Consider the following 18,229-nt stretch of genomic DNA (forward strand, 5'->3'; position numbering starts at 1 on the left):
ACTGCGCATGCGAACGGTCCCCCTTCCTGCCACTTCCCTCACTTCCGCTTCCGTCCGGGCGAGCCGCCCCGGGATTGCGAGTGGACGGACGAGGAGGCCGACGGACCATCCGGGTTGCGTCTGGACCAGTACTCTATGGTTGCGCTTCCTCTCTAGCCGTCCGAGCTCTATGCTCCGCGGTCGCTGGCCGCCCGCCGCCAGCCGGCCAGCGGGGAAGGGTGCGCAGAGGGAGGCGGGGCGGGAAGGCTAGAGGTGTCTCCTCCACCCGCGCGGCGGGAGACCCGAGCCGGCTGGGTGACAGCTCTTCGGCCGCCATGTCAGCCAGCGGGAATGGGAACAGAGCGGGCGCCCGGCCGTAGCCCCGCGTTCGCCTCCGACTCGCAGGTGAGGAGAGGAGGAGCGGGCGCGGGCGGCGGGCGGCGGGCGGCGGGCGGCGGGCGGCGGGCGGCCGCGGCGGGAAGCCCCCCTCCCCGCCCCCCGGGACCCCTGGCTCCTCCCCCGGCGCCGCGCGCAGCCTGGGTGCTCCGCGTGCCCTCCGGGCAGCCCGGTGCCCTGGACTCGCTCTCCACCCGGCGCCGTCGTCCCTCCTCCCTCCGCCGCCGCCGCCGCCGCCGCCCGGAGGCTCCGGTCCTCACCCCCGGGCCAAGGCTCTACCTTCATTGTTGTGTGTAACTTGCGCGTCGGGAAGATTTAAAGTTAAGGGGTTTGACGTGGAGGTTGGAAACCTTTAAACGGGTTTGTCCGCTTAGGACGGCGGCGACCTGCGGATGCTCAGGCTGCTGCCGGTGCAAACTTAAGTCGGACGCGTTGTGTGCGCTGCATCCCGGAGCCCCGCTCCCGAGACTCCAAAAATAGGCTGCAGAGGACGGCGCTGCCCGCGCCTCTCCCCGGGGCAGCGCGCGAGGCGAGGCTCGGGGCCGGTGTCGGGGGCAGGGAGCTGCGGCCCGCCGACACCCCTTTAGAATTTGCACGGTCCTTTCTGCGTACTGACTCCAGCGTCACGGAGCTGGGTGTTTAAATGCAAGAGCAAGGGGTTTCGAAGCGATGCTGTCCTCTGCCCGAGGAAATCGGAAGAGGGTACTCAGCTGGTGAACCTCAAAATGGATCAAGAAATTGACAGCCACAAATTTTATAATGGCTTTTTGGGCATAGAAAGTATCTCGCCAACTGTTGGGGAAGCCCTGGGGACTCCTTGGTCTAAATGTCCACAAATTCCTTTTTTGTTTTTTTTTTTTTTAATGGTTTCCCCATTGACAGTTTTCTAGAAGTGACTGGCCCGGTCCGCACACCTGAGAAAGCTTTTCACTTCCATTCTTGAAAGAGCTGTCTCCTGCTTTACCCTTTTAATAATATATTCATGAATTCAGAAATACAATTCCTTTTTTTTTTTTTTCCTTAAACGACGGGGGGGGGCGAATATTTTAAAATCAAATAAATAAGAAAGATTTCTTATGATAGAGAAATAAATGATTTGCCTCTAGAAATGTGTTTTTTGTTTGTTTGTTTTTTTAAGATTTTATTTATTGGGACACCCGGGTGGCTCAGCGGTTGAGCGTCTGCCTTCAGCCCAGGGCGCGATCCTGGAGTCCCGGGATCGAGTCCCACGTCAGGCTCCCTGCATGGAGCCTGCTTCTCCCTCTGCCTGTGTTTCTCCCTCTCTCTGTGTCGCTCATGAAAAAATAAATAAAATCTTTAAAAAAAAAAAAAAAAACACTGTTTAAAAAAAAAGATTTTATTTATTTATTCATGAGAGACCCAGGCACAGGGAGAAGCAGGCTTCTTGCAAGGAACCCGATATGGGACTCATGGGACTCGATCCCACGTCCTGAGCCGAAGGCAGATGCTCAACCACTGAGCCACCCAGGTGGCCCTGTGTTGTGGATTTCTCGCTTTTAAAATACATTTCTAAAAATATTGAGGTATTTATTTTAAAATAATGTTTTCTTATTTCATAAGGTTTGTGGTTGCCTACTCACCCCCAAAGAAACTGGTGTTTCTGATTTTGCCTTTGAGTTGTGGGGTTTTTGTGGGATTTTTGTTTTTCTTCTTTTTAGTTTTGGACAAGAGAATTAGGTTACAAGTATTTCCCTTTTTATAATGTTGGTGGTTGCTTGTGGTTGAAGGTGCTTGAATATTAAAGACAGGATCATACCTGTTTTATCTTTTCTGAGGCCCTAGGTACTGAAAATGAAAGAAATGTTAATTTCACTTGAAAGATCTACCTTATAATCAGCATTCAGATTTTATTAGAAAAATTTGGTTTGTGTATTTCCCACATTACTTTCTTAAGAGGTGTAGTTTCTGCATCCTGTGCTATTTTTGCCTTTTTGAACTCAGTCTTTAAAATGTTGTCAGGGCAAAGTGATTCTGTTTTTACATTCTTCTTAAGTTGTTGTTATTATAATCTCAATGGATTGAATCCAGAAAATACATTTTCTTTTGATTTTTTAAATTATTTTTTTAATGATCTATTTATTTAGGGAGAGAGTGGAATAGAAGCAGACTCCCGATAAGTGAGGAGCCCCGCGTGGGACTACATGCCCACAACCCTGAGATCATGACCTAAGACTAAACCAAAAGTCAGAGCCCAAGTGAATGAACCACCCAGGAGCCCCTCTTGTTTTTTTTTTTTTTTTTTAAGATTTTATTTATTTATTCATGAGAGTTGGGGAGGGGGCTGGCAGAGACACCGGCAGAGGAAGAAGCAGGCTCTCCACAAGGAGCCTGATATGGGACAATCCCAGGCCCCAGGATCACACCCTGAGCCAAAGGCAGTTGCTCAATCCCTGAGCCACCCAGGCATCCCTCTTTTGGCTTTTAAATGGAAGTTGTAATTGGAAAATGTCAGGTGATAGCTCTTGTTTGCTGTCAGAACTAAGGCTGTAAGTCTCTAAGCATTGCTATAGGGATGTAGGTCTGTAACAATCCAACTGTAATGCAAACCACATGAGCAACGTAAAGTTTCCTAAATAAAAAGAGAGAAACAACTGAGATTATTTTTAATAATATATTTTATGGAACCGATACAATTTCAGATGTAATCAGTTTGGTAGGTTAATAATGAGATATTTTGCAATCTTTTATACTTAATCTACAAAATCTGGTTTAAGATTTTACTTATTCATTTTGAGAGAGAGCAAGTACAGGAGAGAGGGAGAGGCAGAGGGAGAGGGAGAAGCTCAGTCACAGGACCCTGAGATCATGACCTGAACCAAAGGCAGATGCCCAACCTCCTGAGCCACAAAATCTGGTTTTTATACCTAGAGTACATTTGAATTCAGACCAGCGCATTTCAAGTGCTCAGAAGCTACACATAGCTAGCCAATGGATAGAACCTCAGTGGGCAGCACAGAGCTACTATGGGCTTTTATCATTCATTCATTCATTCATTCATTCATTTATTTATTTATTTATTTATGATAGACACAGAGAGAGAGAGAGACACACACACACAGGCAGAGAGATAAGCAGGCTCCATGCCAGGAGCCTGACGCGGGACCCGATCCCGGGACTCCAGGATCATGCCCTGAGCCAAAGACAGGCGCCAAACTGCTGAGCCACCCAGGGATCCCCTACTGTGGGCTTTTAAAGATGTCTTCCGGGGATCCCTGGGTGGCGCAGCGGTTTGGCGCCTGCCTTTGGCCCAGGGTGTGATCCTGGAGACCCGGGATCGAATCCCACGTCAGGCTCCCGGTGCATGGAGCCTGCTTCTCCCTCTGCCTGTGTCTCTGCCTCTCTCTCCCTCTCTCTCTGTATGACTATCATAAATAAATTAAAAAAAAAAAAAAAAAAAGATGTCTTCCTACCCTGAGAGTCTGGGGTAAACCCAGTGGGATAATTTTAAAAATCCTTTTCCTAAAGTGCTGTGATGTTCAGATTGAGAAGTTTGTGTGACAGGAAGAAAGTTCCAAGAAATCTCTTCCCCTTAATGTTGACTGTATCATACTGAGGAGGATAAACAGGTGCCCAAGTGCATGTTTTGTGAGGGCTGTAAGATAATTAGAATACTCAGTCATTTCCTGGGGTGTCATTGTTACAGTCATTTATATCTGCATGTCAACAATGTCAGTCCTGTGTGAGTCTCTGTCTCCTTTACCTGTCTATATTAAGGAGGGAGAGCTGGAAGACTTACAAGAAGATTGAACTTTACTGTGAACAGGGAGAGTTCCTGCAGTCGTAGACTTATTTTCTGAGTCAGTTTCAGGTATGGCTGTTTCGTACATGTGCTCCTCTGTATTACAGTGTTGTTGGTCGAAGGAAAAAGAAAATCTTTTCAGTAAAATTTAGAAAGAAGGGGTGTATTTTTTGGCTCTAAGATGCTGGGAGTCTGATTACTAGGAAACAACACGTGTCTGGTGCTTTAGGTAAATTTAAAAGGAAACATCAGAGCAGCCCCAGTGGCACGCGGTTTGGCGCCGCCTGCAGCCCGGGGTGTGATCCTGGAGACCCAGTATCGAGTCCCACGTTGGGCTCCCTGCGTGGAGCCTGCTTCTCCCTCTGCCTGTCTCTCTCTCTCCTCTCTGTGTCTCTATGAATAAATAAATAAAATCTTAAAAAAATAAAAATAAAAAGAAACATCAGGGCTGGAAACATCAGGGCAGCCTGGGTGGCTCAGCGGTTTAGTGCTGCCTTCAACCCAAGGCCTGATCCTGGAGTCCCGGGACCGAGTTCCACGTCGGGCTCCCTGCATGGAGCCTGCTTCTCCCTCTGCCTGTGTCTCTGAACCCCTACCCCCACCCGGTGTCTCTCATGAATAAGTAAATAAAATCTTAAAAAAAATAAAAGGAAACATCACACTTTTTAAGATTTTATTTATTTATTTATTTATTTATTTATTCATTCATTCATTCATTCATTCATTTGAGAGAAAGTGAGAGAACACGAGCAGAGGGAAAAGCAGGCTCCTCACTCAGCAGGGAACCCAACTCAGGGCTTTGTTCCAGGAGTCTAGGATCATGACCAGAGGGAAAGATAGCACTTTTTTTTTTTTTTTTAAGATTTTATTTATTTATTCACGAGAGACACAACAGAGAGAGAGAGAGGCACACGGGGAGCCCGATGTGGGACTTGTTCCCAGGACCCCTGAGCCAAAGGCAGACACTCAACTGCTGAGCCACCCAGGAATCCCAAGATAGCACTTTTAATAGAAAACTACTGACATGCTGTCTAGATATGTTGTTTAAGTTGTGTTTGCAACAGAAGTGGTGACTGCATGGAACCATCTTATTCAGAGCTGTTAAACCTGAAGGATAACTCTGTTGGAAAACAAACCCTGCAGCTAGCTGACCTCAGTGGGATCAATAGGACCCATCATTGTTCCTATCTTGACTTGTATATTCTTTTTTTTTTTTTTTTTTTTCTTTAGAGAGAGCTGGCGCAGGGGCAGGGGCAGAGGGGGAGACAATCTCAAGCAAATGCCGTGGATAGATCTGGGGCTCCATCTCAAGACCTTGAGATCATGACCTGAGCTGAAATCAAGAGTCAGATGCTTTGGGATGCCTGGGTAGCTAAGTGTTTGGGTAGCTGCCATCGGCTCAGGTCATAATCCCAGAATCCAGGATCGAGTCCTCCATCGGGCTTCTGTGAAGAGCGTGCTTCTCCCTCTGCCTATGTCTCTACCTCTCTCTCTTTCTATGTCTCTCATGAATAAATAAATCTTAAAAAATAAAAGTCAGATGGTTAACCGACTGAGCCACCCAGGCACCCCTTGACTTGTATATCCTATTTAAACTACCCTAAATACTGCTTTATCTGCATTGTTTACATCTACATTAAATATTAACATTTAGCATCGAAATTCACTTGAAAGACTAATTAATATTTAATGTAATCTAAGAAAAATGCCCCCTTCCCAACGTTTATGGTTTAAAGAAATCTTAAATTACCTGGTCAGTAAACAAAATCCCTCTGTAAGGTCTAGTCATTATAGATGTAGCTCAGTGTGGGCAGTGTGTGGAGTATTAAAGGATTAGAGACAGAATTGAGGAAGGAGGTAGTGTTTGGATGATGATTGTTTCATGAGACATACGTGCACATTATAGTAGGAGAATACAGTGTTTTCATTTGTATTTAAATCTAGATGACTGCCCATCAACACCATTTTAGTTGAATAAAAGAGAATGTATTTTGTTCCTATAAAGTAGTCTTAGCAATTTTTTTTTTTTAATTTTAGGAAGAGTAATTGAGAGTTTGGCAATCTTCAGTTTTTAAAGATGATCTTAATACATTTAAGATTATATTTTTATTGAGAAATTCTACATTCAGTATGTCTGTGTCTCGATACTGTTGCAGAGAGTTCTCTCCAGTAGAGCCTTGAAGATTCACATGAATACAGGCTTTTCTTTATTTAGGAATCATTCCCTTGGGGGAAATTATATTTCCTTTTAACTAGGGAATACTTTTGTTTTTCACTCACTTGAAGTAATTTATTTTTTGAAGTAATTTATTTGTAATATTTTTTGAAGAAATACATCACTAGTCAATAATACCTCAATAAAAGAAAAAGATCTTGTCCAAACAATCTGAAAAAAAAAAGTCTCATAAAACTTCTGAATCATGATAGCTTGAGATTTCTCAAATTGTTTAATCACAGTTGTAAGATTCTGGTCTTTACATGTTTGCAGATGGAAACTTTGTAGCATCACACCACTCCTCCCTGCCATCTTGTAGGACTTCCTGTTTTTAATCTCATCAGCCATGTGGAAAGGAAAGATAGTAATGTGTCTGTCAAAATATTGACAAAATTAATTTTTTCTTTTGGCCATAAGAAGAATGCTGAATTGAAGCATTAAGCAACAAATATTGTCACCTTTATTGACATTTGGTCTTTGGACATTTGAAACGACAGTACCTAGGCAATTTTAGGAATTAGTGTTTTTTTGTAATTTCGTATCTGTTAAATTCTCTTATGAGAATACTAGCCTGTTTTTCCTGGAAGACTTCTACCTAACTAAATAAATATGTGAACCTCATGAAAAGATTAAGAATGCTGTTGTTTCTGACTATTTGAGAGCATAACACATTTTTATTTTATGCATGCATTACTTCTCTTGCTATTTTTGTCTTCAGGTATCAAAACAGTACAAGTCTTTTTTTTTTTTTTACAAGTCTTTAAAAAAAAGTTTTTATTTTTATTTTTTTTTAAGATTTTATTTATTTATTTATTTATTTATTCACGAAAGATACAGAGAGAGAGAGAGAGAGAAAGGCAGACACACAGGCAAAGGGAGAATCAGGCTCCACATAGGGAGCCCGACGTGGGACTCGATCCTGGGATTCCAGGATCATGCCCTGGGCCAAAAGCAGACGCTAAACTGCCGAGCCACCCAGGGATCCCCTAAAAAAAAAAAAAGGTTTTGGATGAAGTGAAAAACATTGCTTAAGATTTTTCAATGAGAACTTATTTTTGTGAAAATGTATTTCCTTTACTGAAACCTAGTGGAGTTATTTCTTCTGTACCTTATGAAGCACCAAAGATTATTTCCTTCAGTTTTTTGTTTTTCCCCTGCTTGTGGAGCATGAAAATGGTTTATTTAATGCAGGTCTTAAAGGGATTCATTCCAAGTAATCATGATTTCCTCCCTGGACTTCAACTCAGATGAAGAGTGGAAGTTCGTGAAAACTGCTGATCAGTAAATCACAAAGTTTGGTTTCCTGGAAAAGGCATTCTACTCATTTGTGACTTCTTAATCCAGATTAAATCACCAACTTTATTTTTTTCTGATACTTTACAAAGTAATCACTTGCTTCCATTTGCTCTAATAGTTAAAAATTTTGTAGTTGTTGTGGAGTTCTTTGCCATCCCAATTAGAATTATACCTACAACATTCGGTAAGCAGTGTAAAGAGCCACAATTAGAGACAAGGTCATGTGACTTCCTTATGTTAATCATATTATACATATTTTGTGGCTGAGGAGAGAAAAAAAGGTTTGTCTTCTTGGTCTTACATCTGAACTCTAGCTTAAAAATTGATCTGCTAGGTCTTCTATCCACCAAAGCTCATATTTTCACTAGCCAGAGAAAGATCTGTTGCACATTCACCTAAAGTAAAATAGCATTTAATTCAGGAGATAGTTTTTAACTGGATCAAATGGCCTCTTGTTTAATTATAATTTTGTGGATTTTGATGCCTACAGGCTTTTTGTCCTTTTTCAGCTACATACCTGGGGAAAACATAGGGCTTCCCTGGTGGGCCCCAACAGGGCTTTGACCTTTGCCTTCCTTGACAGCTTCAAAGAGTATATACCTGTGTGTACAAACAACAACAACAAGCAAAAAGTCGGCTTCAGAACACTTAACTGAGGCTGAGGAAACAGACATTCTAAGAATGTCTGTCTTATAACTAAAGCTTCCATGTACTTATGTAGTCCTTTGTATTTTTTATAGCCTCTGCTGGAAAGTTTCCATTCTGTTGTAGCTTTTCAGAGTATTTGAAAGATATCGGGGATGTCCCAAAGCTTACTCTGCCTTACTTCACCTTTTGGTTTCTTTCTATTCTTCAGTTTTATATGGAAAGTTCAAAAGTCAGAACAGGTCATGGTTTACTATAACCTAGAAGTGGAGGAGGAATACAAACCTTACGCCTTCTTCTTTCCTTCCTTCTCTATTACAAAAGTAATAATGCTCCAAAGTGAAAAAAGGTAGATAAATTTTAACTTGAGGATGAAATGCTCATTCAAAAATTAGTATTTTCTCTATAATTAAAGTTGAACAGAAGCTCTAATTGAGAGTCCAAATCCATTTATCTCTCAGCCTACTTCAAATGTCCAATGGATATGTCCTGAAAAAACTGAGTACAAGTATACTTTGAGTACACAAACATAGGCTGTACTAGAGTGTGTATCTCTTATTGTTTATGTTTCCTCAGGGAATATTTGCCACTGAAATAAAACATCTTTGGGGAAAATCATATTCTACCAACAATCTTCTAAAACACTGTAAGGTATTTCTCTGGGACAATTTTTTTTTTCTATTAGTTTATCCTTTTAGAATTTGTAACCTAAAGCAAACTACCTTGCTCTTGGATTTTTTTCTTTTCTCAAAACACCATCAAAATACTTTCTCTTGGGCAGCCCGGGTGGGCCAGCGGTTTAGCGCCGCCTTCAGCCCAGGGCGTGATCCTGGAGACCCGGGATCGAGTCCCATGTCAGTCTCCCTGCATGGAGCCTGCTTTTCCCCCTGCCTATGTCTCTGCTTCTCTGTCTCTCTCTCTCTGGGTCTCTCATGAATAAATAAATAAAATCTATTAAAAAATACATTCTCTTGAATAACTAAAAGAAAGCATATTCTCTTTTACACCTTTCTCTCTACCTGCCTGTTAACTTTCAGTATGCTATAGCTATAAATCAATATATGTCTATTAGGCCAGACAAAAATCCAGGAGTCTGGAGTTCTTGGTATGCTTGGACTGGGCAGTGGCAGTAGGGTAGCAGCTGCAAGTGACTGACAGCCGGATGGGGTAGGAAGTAAGAACCAGATAATGAGACCTTGGTAGTTGTCTGCTGGGGGTGCTGGGGCTTATGTGAGATGCAGAGATTGTTTTGGTGCCGGTAACAACATGACAGGGGAGATACTGGCTATACTGGTCAGAAGTGAGATGTCACCATAGATCTTTGAGATACGAAGAAATATTCATTCCACAAGTGTATCAGGTCACTGTTTTTATTGTAAAACACAAAGGTACTTGTTTTCAAAAGAGAACTCTGCTTCTGGTATGCAGGATGGATTGAAAGGGCTTTGTGAGACTATGAGAACTTTAATTAAGAGCAAATATATTGGCCTAAACTCATTTTGAAATTTCCTAATAACTTTGGAAATGACAGAATTAATGAGTTTTTATTGTTCAAAAGAAGAATAGAAACTAAGTTACAGAATTCCTGGCTTAGGTTTTGTGATTTAAAAATATCGTTAGAATTGTGTTTGATGTTGTATGGATCATGTACTTCATCCTAGTTGAGTTCATTATTTAATTTTACTGATATTCCATATGAACCTACACATTACAGTGTATATGGGTATGTACACTTTAACAACATTTATACACATTTTGGTGAATAATTTTGAAATATGGTGGCTTGTGAATGAATCCAAACCTAGCATCAGGTCCTATCAGTTTAATGGCTAATGTTTGAGCCCATAGGTGATCAGTATTATGCTAAGTACTGTGGGAAATGCAGTAGAATCAGCGTTTTCACCAAAACATTTAATGAAAAAAAAAAAAAATTTAATGAAAAATGCACATCACAAATATATATATACATAATTTTATCTCTTATTGTCATAAAGAGCTTTATGCAGATTTGTTTTAATTTTTTTTAGACAGGAAAAGAAAAATACATGAAAAACAATTGTCAGTATAATTTATAATTAATTCAGTAAATATTGCGTAGAATTTTATTCTTTTAATTTTACTGGAATTTCAAATGCTACCTTTTTGACTTAGAGTTTGGTAAACATACAGGGACAGATTCTGTAACAATTGAGATGAGTTCATTTCTAAGATCTGTGAAGTTCCTCGGTTATGGTGTATACTTTGTGCCCTTAAAAAATGGCTTTTTAGGAACTCCTGTTTCTCTAGGTTATTGACAAAAATATCAGGCAACTCTTTGATGGTTCTAAAATAGAACAAATAAAGTAATAGCTGTCTTCTGAAATGGTGCATAAACACACATCTCAAAAGGAAGACCCACCATGTATTACATGAGATAATGCTTGTCAAAGTGACTACCTTCCATGATGTGTAGCCTACAGAAAGCACTTGAATGGTGTGTTTTGTTTTAAATTTGCTAAACTTTTGTGATAACTTTGTATTTACTTGTATTATTTTCTTTTTAAAGAAGTGAACAAGATTAGTACTTAACAGTAGCATTATTAGTGATTTTTTAAAAATATGTGTTCTTGATTCAACTTTCTTTTTTAAGATTTTATTTACTTATTTTAGAGAGAGTGCACTTGCGCACACAAGAGAGAGCCCAGGCGGAGGGGCAGAGGGAGAGAGAGGTTCTCTAGCAGATTCCCACTGAGCTTGGAGCCCAACATGGGGCTCAATTCCGGGACCCTGAGATCATGACCTGAGCTGAAAAACAAGAGTTGGACACTTAACCGACTGAGCCACCCTCATACCCCAATTCAACTTTTTATAAAGCTTTATTTATTTGAGAGTGAACACATGTGCTTGCAAGCAGGGGGAGGGGCAGAAGGAGAAGGAGAGAATCTCAGGCTGACTCTGTGCTGAGCATGGAGCTCAACAAGGGGCTCAGTCTCACAGTCATGAGATCACGACCTGAGCTGAAACCAAGAGTCAGATGCTTAATTAGCTGAGCCACCCAGGCACCCCATGATTCAACTTAAAAATTTTTTTATTATAAAAATATAATCTTTAAATATACAAAATACAGAAAAGTGCAAAAAAAAATCACTTTTACTCCCATTGATCATTCCCATTCATCAAGAGAAGGAACTGTTAACATTTTTGTATATTTACTTTCAGTCTCTTTGCAGTATATGTAAACAGAGTTGAGATCCTATTTATGATTTGTTTCAGATTTTACTTTCTGTGATTTTAGTACAGATTCATAATGTACGTATTATGGGCTTTGTAACACTTGAGGTATAAGCTAATTTACTTAGTTGCTCCTCTGTTATTGAAAATTGAGATTGTTTCTAGTTTTTCACTCACTGCCACAGAAACCTGGCGAAGACTCTTGAACCGCCTTACCCTTTAGTTTTCGCATATGTAAGTGGGGGAAATAACACTTCATGGGACTTACAAGGTTAACTTAAGTAATGTGTACAGAATATGCAGAGCAGTTCCTGGAACAAAATAAACCTTTAAAAGAATGCCTCCATGATCATCTTTGTGCATAGAGGATCCCCCCCTTTCTTTTCTTCTTTTTTTGTTGGTATTATTTCTTATCATCGATCTTCAGAAATAAAACTACTAGATCTTAACTGTTTCAATATTCTTTTTTTTTTAATTTTTATTTATTTATGATAGTCACACAGAGAGAGAGAGAGAGAGAGGCAGAGACACAGGCAGAGGGAGAAGCAGGCTCCATGCACCGGGAGCCCAACGTGGGATTCGATCCCGGGTCTCCAGGATCGCGCCCTGGGCCAAAGGCAGGCACTAAACCGCTGCGCCACCCAGGGATCCCTGTTTCAATATTCTTGCTACATACCATGAAGTTGTTTTCTGATAAGTTGTGCCAATTTACCTGCAAATTGAGCAGCCTGTGTCAATGTGTATTTCACTGAACCTTTACCCATATGATAGCTCTCATTTTTAAAAATCCTTGTTAATTTTAGAGGTAAATAAGTTGCCCATTGTAGTCAGGGAAGAAATTTCGTAGAAGACTAGTAGGGAATAAAGTTAGAGAGATGGGTTGCTGAGGGACTGGTAATAAGGCTTGGGATTTGAGCTGAAATAGGAGCAATAATGAGTTCAGTAGGTCTCCAGGTACTTCTCATGCTTTCCCCATCCAGCCAGACTGTCAGTTTCCTCTCAAAACTCCTGGTCTTTGTACCTGTATTGAAGTGCCTGGCCCATCCCACCTGTCCTTACTGTCCACCTATATAATATATATATTAAAGATTTTATTTATTTATTCATGAGAGACACAGAGAGAGAGAAAGACAGAGACACAGGCAGAGGGAGAAGCAGGCTCCATGCAGGGAGCCCGATGTGGGACTAGATCCCGGGTCTCCAGGATCATGCTCTGGACTGAAGGCAGCACTGAACCACTGAGCTACCGGGGCTGCCCACCACCTATATAATATTTTGATCCATGCTTAATCTCTTCCATATCTTTTCCTGTCCAGGTACCTGCCCAGCTAAAACAGAGCAGAGTGTGTTCTCTGCAGGCAGGCTCACTTGAGGAAGAAAAAAGGTGGCTGAGCCAGCCAAACTTAGTTATTACCAAGTTTACCAAACAGATAAATCAGTCTACCTCCCCAGAGGTGAGTAAAGGAGTATATGAGGAATGGGGAAGATTTCTTTATTAACACAACTCTCAATTTTTATATTAACCCTATCACATTCCTAATGATTTAGAAGAAAACAGAAAAATTAGCATGTGTTCAAGGCTCTTTAATTTTTTTTTCTTTTTCTTTTTTAAGATTTTGTTTTTAAGTGATCTCTATACCCAACATATGGCTCAAACTTAAAGCCCAAAGATCAAGAGTTGCACGCTGAGCCAGCCAGGCACTCCTGAAGTGCTTTCTGAGTATAAAAATAATGCAACTTAAAACTCCATGAAAAGACAAATAATCTAATTTAAAAATGGCAAAGTATCTGAATAGACATTTCTCCAAAAATGATATATAGGTGACCAGTAAACACATGAAAGGAAGCTTATTATCCATCAGAGAAATGGCAAATCAAAACCACAATGAGATATCACTTTGTACCTTGAGATGAAGATACTGGAACCCTTATATGTTGCTGGTGGAAATGGAAAATGGTATGGCAACTGTAAAAAATGTGGTTTCTCAATAACTTAAGCATCACATTGGCATATGACCCAGGAATTCCACTGCTAGATATACTGAAAAGAATTGAAGGCAGTTGTTCAAAAAAAAAAAAAAAAAAAAGCCTGCATAGGAATGATTTTTTAGGCATTAGTCACAATAGACAAAAAGTAGAAACAACTCAAATGTCCATTAGCTGATGAATGGATAAAATGTAGTATGTTGATACAATGGAATATTTTTGGCAATAAATGAAGTGTTGATAATATGTTACCACATGGATATATCTTGAAAACATTATGCTAAACAAAAGAAGCCAGTCCCAAAAGACCACATATGGTATGATTCCACTTAAATGAAATATTTAGAATAGGGAGAGACAGAAAGTGGATTCGTGGTTTACTGGTTGCCTGGGGTTGGGGGAGAGGGAGCTGAGAGGATTTAAAGTGATAATTCATAGGTATGTGGGGAGTGATGATGAAATATTCTAAAATCTATTGTGACAGAGTTGCACAACTTTGTGAATATACCAAAAACTGTTGAATTATATGTTATAAATGTGTAAATTGTATGGGATGTGAATTATATCTTAATAAAGCTATGATTTTTTTAAAACTTAATTGGAAAAAAATGCATGTTCATCATAGAAGATGTATAAAATAGAGAAGTGCAAAAATGGAAAATGTTAATTTATTAGAATATTCATTTTGATAAGCTACAAGAAAATAAAAGCTTATTCAGAGTTATCACAATTGATAATCATATTCAAGTTATGATCAGAAATCTAATTTTTACAGAGCAGCCAGCAAAATGTTAAATTGATGCTATTTTAATTTTATTGGTGTTTTTTGTCTTTACATCTTTGGTATTATAAGTAAAAATAATATGTTGGTGCTTAAGGACTATCACTTTTTTTTTTTTTTTTTTTTTTTACTAAAGGCATTCAAGAATGCCATATTTATGAAGTAGTGGCATAAATAGTTACAATTGAAAAAGCCCATGTTTTTATTGCTGAGGAAATTAAGGTTCAGACAGATGTATTGCCTGAGCTTTTCAAAAAAGTTATGAACAGGATTTGTATTATAATGCAGATTTCACTACTTGCAGTCTGGTGTTATTTCTGCTATGCTTTATCACGTCCTTCTTTTCCCTTATTCTCAATAGTTACTACTAATAGCTTGTCTTTTACTGTTGTTTTCTTGTACATGTGCTTTGTCTCCTCAAATAGAATGAACAGTCTTGGACACAGATTACACCGCTTAATTCTTTGATTAAAAAAAAATTCAACCTATTACATTTGTAAATTTAATCGGCTTTATAAAACAACTTGTGAATTAGGCGGCTGGCAAGTAGAAGGGAGCTCCAAAGGGCTACAGACAGGGGGAACATTTTTTAAAAAATATTTTATTTATGTATTAGAGCACAAAGACACATAGCAGGCAGAGCAGCAGGGAGAGGGAGAAGCAGACTCCCTGCTGAGCAGGAATCCCAATGTGGGGCTTGATCCTAGGACCCTGAGATCATGATCTGAGCCAAAGGCAGAGGATCAACTGACTGAGCCACCCAGGCGCCCCAAGAGAAAGGTTTTAAAAAGCAGTACAAGGAAGTCATGAACAGAAAAAAAAAAGATTTCAGTTTGAGATCACCTTTTTGAGGGGGACAGAGGGGTCTTATTAGTGGATCATGCCATCTTCCTTTGTGGATAGATTGCCTTCTTAGCATTGACTGGAAAATTCCTGACTGACCAGTTAAGACTACATTTCTAGGGAAGGTTGGAACTGTAGTTAAGTTAGGTTATTAAGCCCCAGTGTGGCGACCTGACTGAAGTGAAACCATTTTGGGCCTGTGGTTTTCTTAACTCTTTTTTATTCCTGTTCCCCTTCCCCCTTGTACCCCTCCATACACTGCACAGAGCCTGGTGGTATGTACTTCGTTAGACACTCAGTAAACTATGTTCGTAAAAGACATTAAGTTTGCATTTAGGAAGCTGTGAAAATGTGGCCTTCAGAATTTAAACAAGTGCCAGAGTGGAAACATTTGGAAGTCTTGTTCTAACATGGGACAAGTAAAGTAACATTTTTATTTTAAAAGTTGAAAATATTGATTTTGGTTTTTTACCTTTTTAGAAAATATCCTGCCCTCTCTTTTTTGATGGGATATGACCAAGTTACTGCTTTTCCTGAAGGTCACTAAAGTGGACATCTTCCTTTCAGTAAGGAAAAAACACGTACTAAGGAAACATTAAGGTGCAGATGTTTTTGTATTTAAAACATTTTCAAGATTGGTAATTCATATGAAATAAAAGTATAAGCAGCACAAGCAAATCCTGCTCTACTGTTCTTATGACTTTGTTATCTCCTACCGCGTTATTTCCTCCTCTCTTACTTTTACTTCCTTATGCTAATTCACTTTGCAGACCCTCTGACCCTCCTCTGCGTCATTTTTATTTATTTATTATTTAAATTTTTTTTTTTAGATTTTATTTATTTATTCATGAGAGACACGGAGAGAGAAAGAGGCAAAGACACCGGCAGAGGGAGAAGCAGGCTCCAGGCAGGGAGCCTGATGTGGGACTCAATCCCGGGTCTCCAGGATCACGCCCTGGGCTGAAGGCAGCGCTAAACCGCTGCGCCACCGGGGCTGCCCTAAATATTTTTTTACTGAAGTTTGATTTGCCATCATACAGTGTGACACCCAGTGCTCATCCTGTCAAGTGCCCTTCTCAGTGCCTGTCACCCAGTCATCACATCCCCCTGCCCACCTCCCCTTCCACTACCTCTTGTTCGTTTCCCAGAGTTAGGAGTCACTCATGTTTTGTCACCCTCTCTAATTTTTCCCACTTATTTTCCTTCCTTTCCCCGATAATCCCTTTTATTATTTCTTATATTCCCTATATGAGTGACCATATAATGATTGTCCTTCTACGATTGACTTACTTCACTCAGTATGATACCCTCCAGGTCCATCCACGTCGAAGCAAATGGTGGGTATTCATCCTTTCTGATGGCTGAGTAATATTCCATTGTGTGTGTGTGTGTGTGTGTGTGTGTGTGTATACACCACATTTTTTTCATCCATTTATCTGTCGATGGACATCGAGGCTCCTTCCACAGTTTGGCTATTGTGGACATTGCTGCTATAAACATTGGGTACAGGTGTCCTAACGTTTTACTGCATCTGTACCTTTGGGGTAAATACCCAGTAGTGCAATTGCTGGATCATAGGGAGCTCTATTTTTTTTTTTTTCTTTTTAGATGGGTAGCTCTATTTTTAACTCTTTGAGGAACGTCCACACAGTTTTCCAGAGTGGCCGTACCAGTTCACATTCCCACCAACAGTGCAAGAGGGTTCCCCTTTCTCCACATCCTCTCCAACATTTGCTATTTCCTGTCTTGTTAATTTTCACCGTTCTCACTGGTGTGAGGTGGTATCTCATTGTGGTTTTTGATTTGTATTTCCCTGATGGCAAGTGATGCGGAGCATTTTCTCATGTGTTTTTTGGCCATGTGTATGTCTTAGGTGAAATTTATGTTCATGTCTTTTGTCTATTTCATGATTGGATTGTTTGTTTCTTGTATTTCATGATTGGATTGTTTGTTTCTTGGGTGTTGAGTTTAAGAAGTTCTTATAGATCTTGGATACTAGCCCTTTATCTGATATGTCATTTGCAAATATCTTCTCCCATTCTGTAGGTTGTCTTTTAGTTTTGTTGACTGTTTCTTTTGCTGTGCAGAAGCCTTTTATGTTGATGAAGTCCCAGTAGTTCATTTTTGCTTTTGTTCCCCTTGCCTTCATAGATGTATCTTGCAAGAAGTTGCTGCAGCCGAGTTCAAAAAGATTGTTACCTGTGTTCTTCTCTAGGATTTTGATTGATTCTTGTCTCACATTTAGATCTTTCTTCCATCTGACTTTATCTTTGTGCATAATGTAAGGAAATGGTCTAGTTTCATTCTTCTGCATGTGGCTGTCCAATTTTCCCAGCACCATTTTTTGAAGAGACTATACTTTTTCCAGTGGATAGTCTTCCCTGCTTTCTCGAATATTAGTCGACCATAGAGTTGAGGGCCCACTTCTGGGTTCTTTTTTCTGTTCCATTGATCTGTGTGTCTGTGTTTGTGCCACTACCACACTGTCTTGATGATCACAGCTTTGTAGTACAACTTGAAATCTGGCATTGTGATGCCCTCAGCTTTGGTTTTCTTTTTCAGTATTCCCCTGGCTATTCAGGGTCTTTTCTGATTCCACACAAATCTTAAGGTTATTTGTTCCAACTCTCTGAAGAAAGTCCCTGGTATTTGGATAGGGATTGCTTTAAACATGTACATTGCCCTGGGTAGCATAGACATTTTCACAATATTAGTTCTTCCAATCCATGAGCGTGGAATATTTTTCCATCTCTTTGTGTCTTCCTCAGTTTCTTTCAGAAGTGTTCTGTAGTTTTTAGGGTATAGATCCTTCACCTCTTTGATGAGGTTTATTCCTAGGTATCTTATGGTTTGGGGTGCAATTGTAAATGGGACTCCTTAATTTCTTTTTCTTCAATCTCATTGTTAGTGTATAGAAATGCCACTGATTTCTGGGCATTGATTTTGTATCCAGACACATTGCCAAATTGCTATATGAATTCTAGCAATCTTGGGGTGGAGTCTTTTGGGCTTTCTATGTACAGTATCATGTCATCTGCGAAGAGGGAGAGTTTGACTTCTTCTTTGGCAATTTGAATGCCTTTTATTTCTTTTAGTTGTCTTATTGCTGAGGCTAGGA

At 40.1% G+C, this 18,229-nt stretch overlaps 1 protein-coding gene across 4 annotated transcripts in view; it reads left to right on the forward strand.

Moving 5' to 3' along the window:
• The first annotated feature begins 73 nt into the window (after positions 1–73).
• The window catches only part of CNST (consortin, connexin sorting protein), a 122,416-nt gene continuing 104,260 nt past the window's right edge, over positions 74–18,229 (forward strand). For 3 of the 4 annotated variants that reach the window (XM_038542776.1, XM_038542778.1, XM_038542779.1), the window contains exon 1: positions 74–384. The gene's annotated coding sequence lies outside the window, so the exon portion shown is untranslated. Of the gene's footprint in view, positions 385–12,817; positions 12,956–18,229 lie in introns of all 4 variants that reach the window. The other variant, XM_038542777.1, reaches the window with a different exon arrangement.

Source organism: Canis lupus, chromosome 7 (genome assembly GCF_011100685.1).
Source record: "Canis lupus familiaris isolate Mischka breed German Shepherd chromosome 7, alternate assembly UU_Cfam_GSD_1.0, whole genome shotgun sequence".
Taxonomy (NCBI): Eukaryota; Metazoa; Chordata; class Mammalia; order Carnivora; family Canidae; genus Canis; species Canis lupus.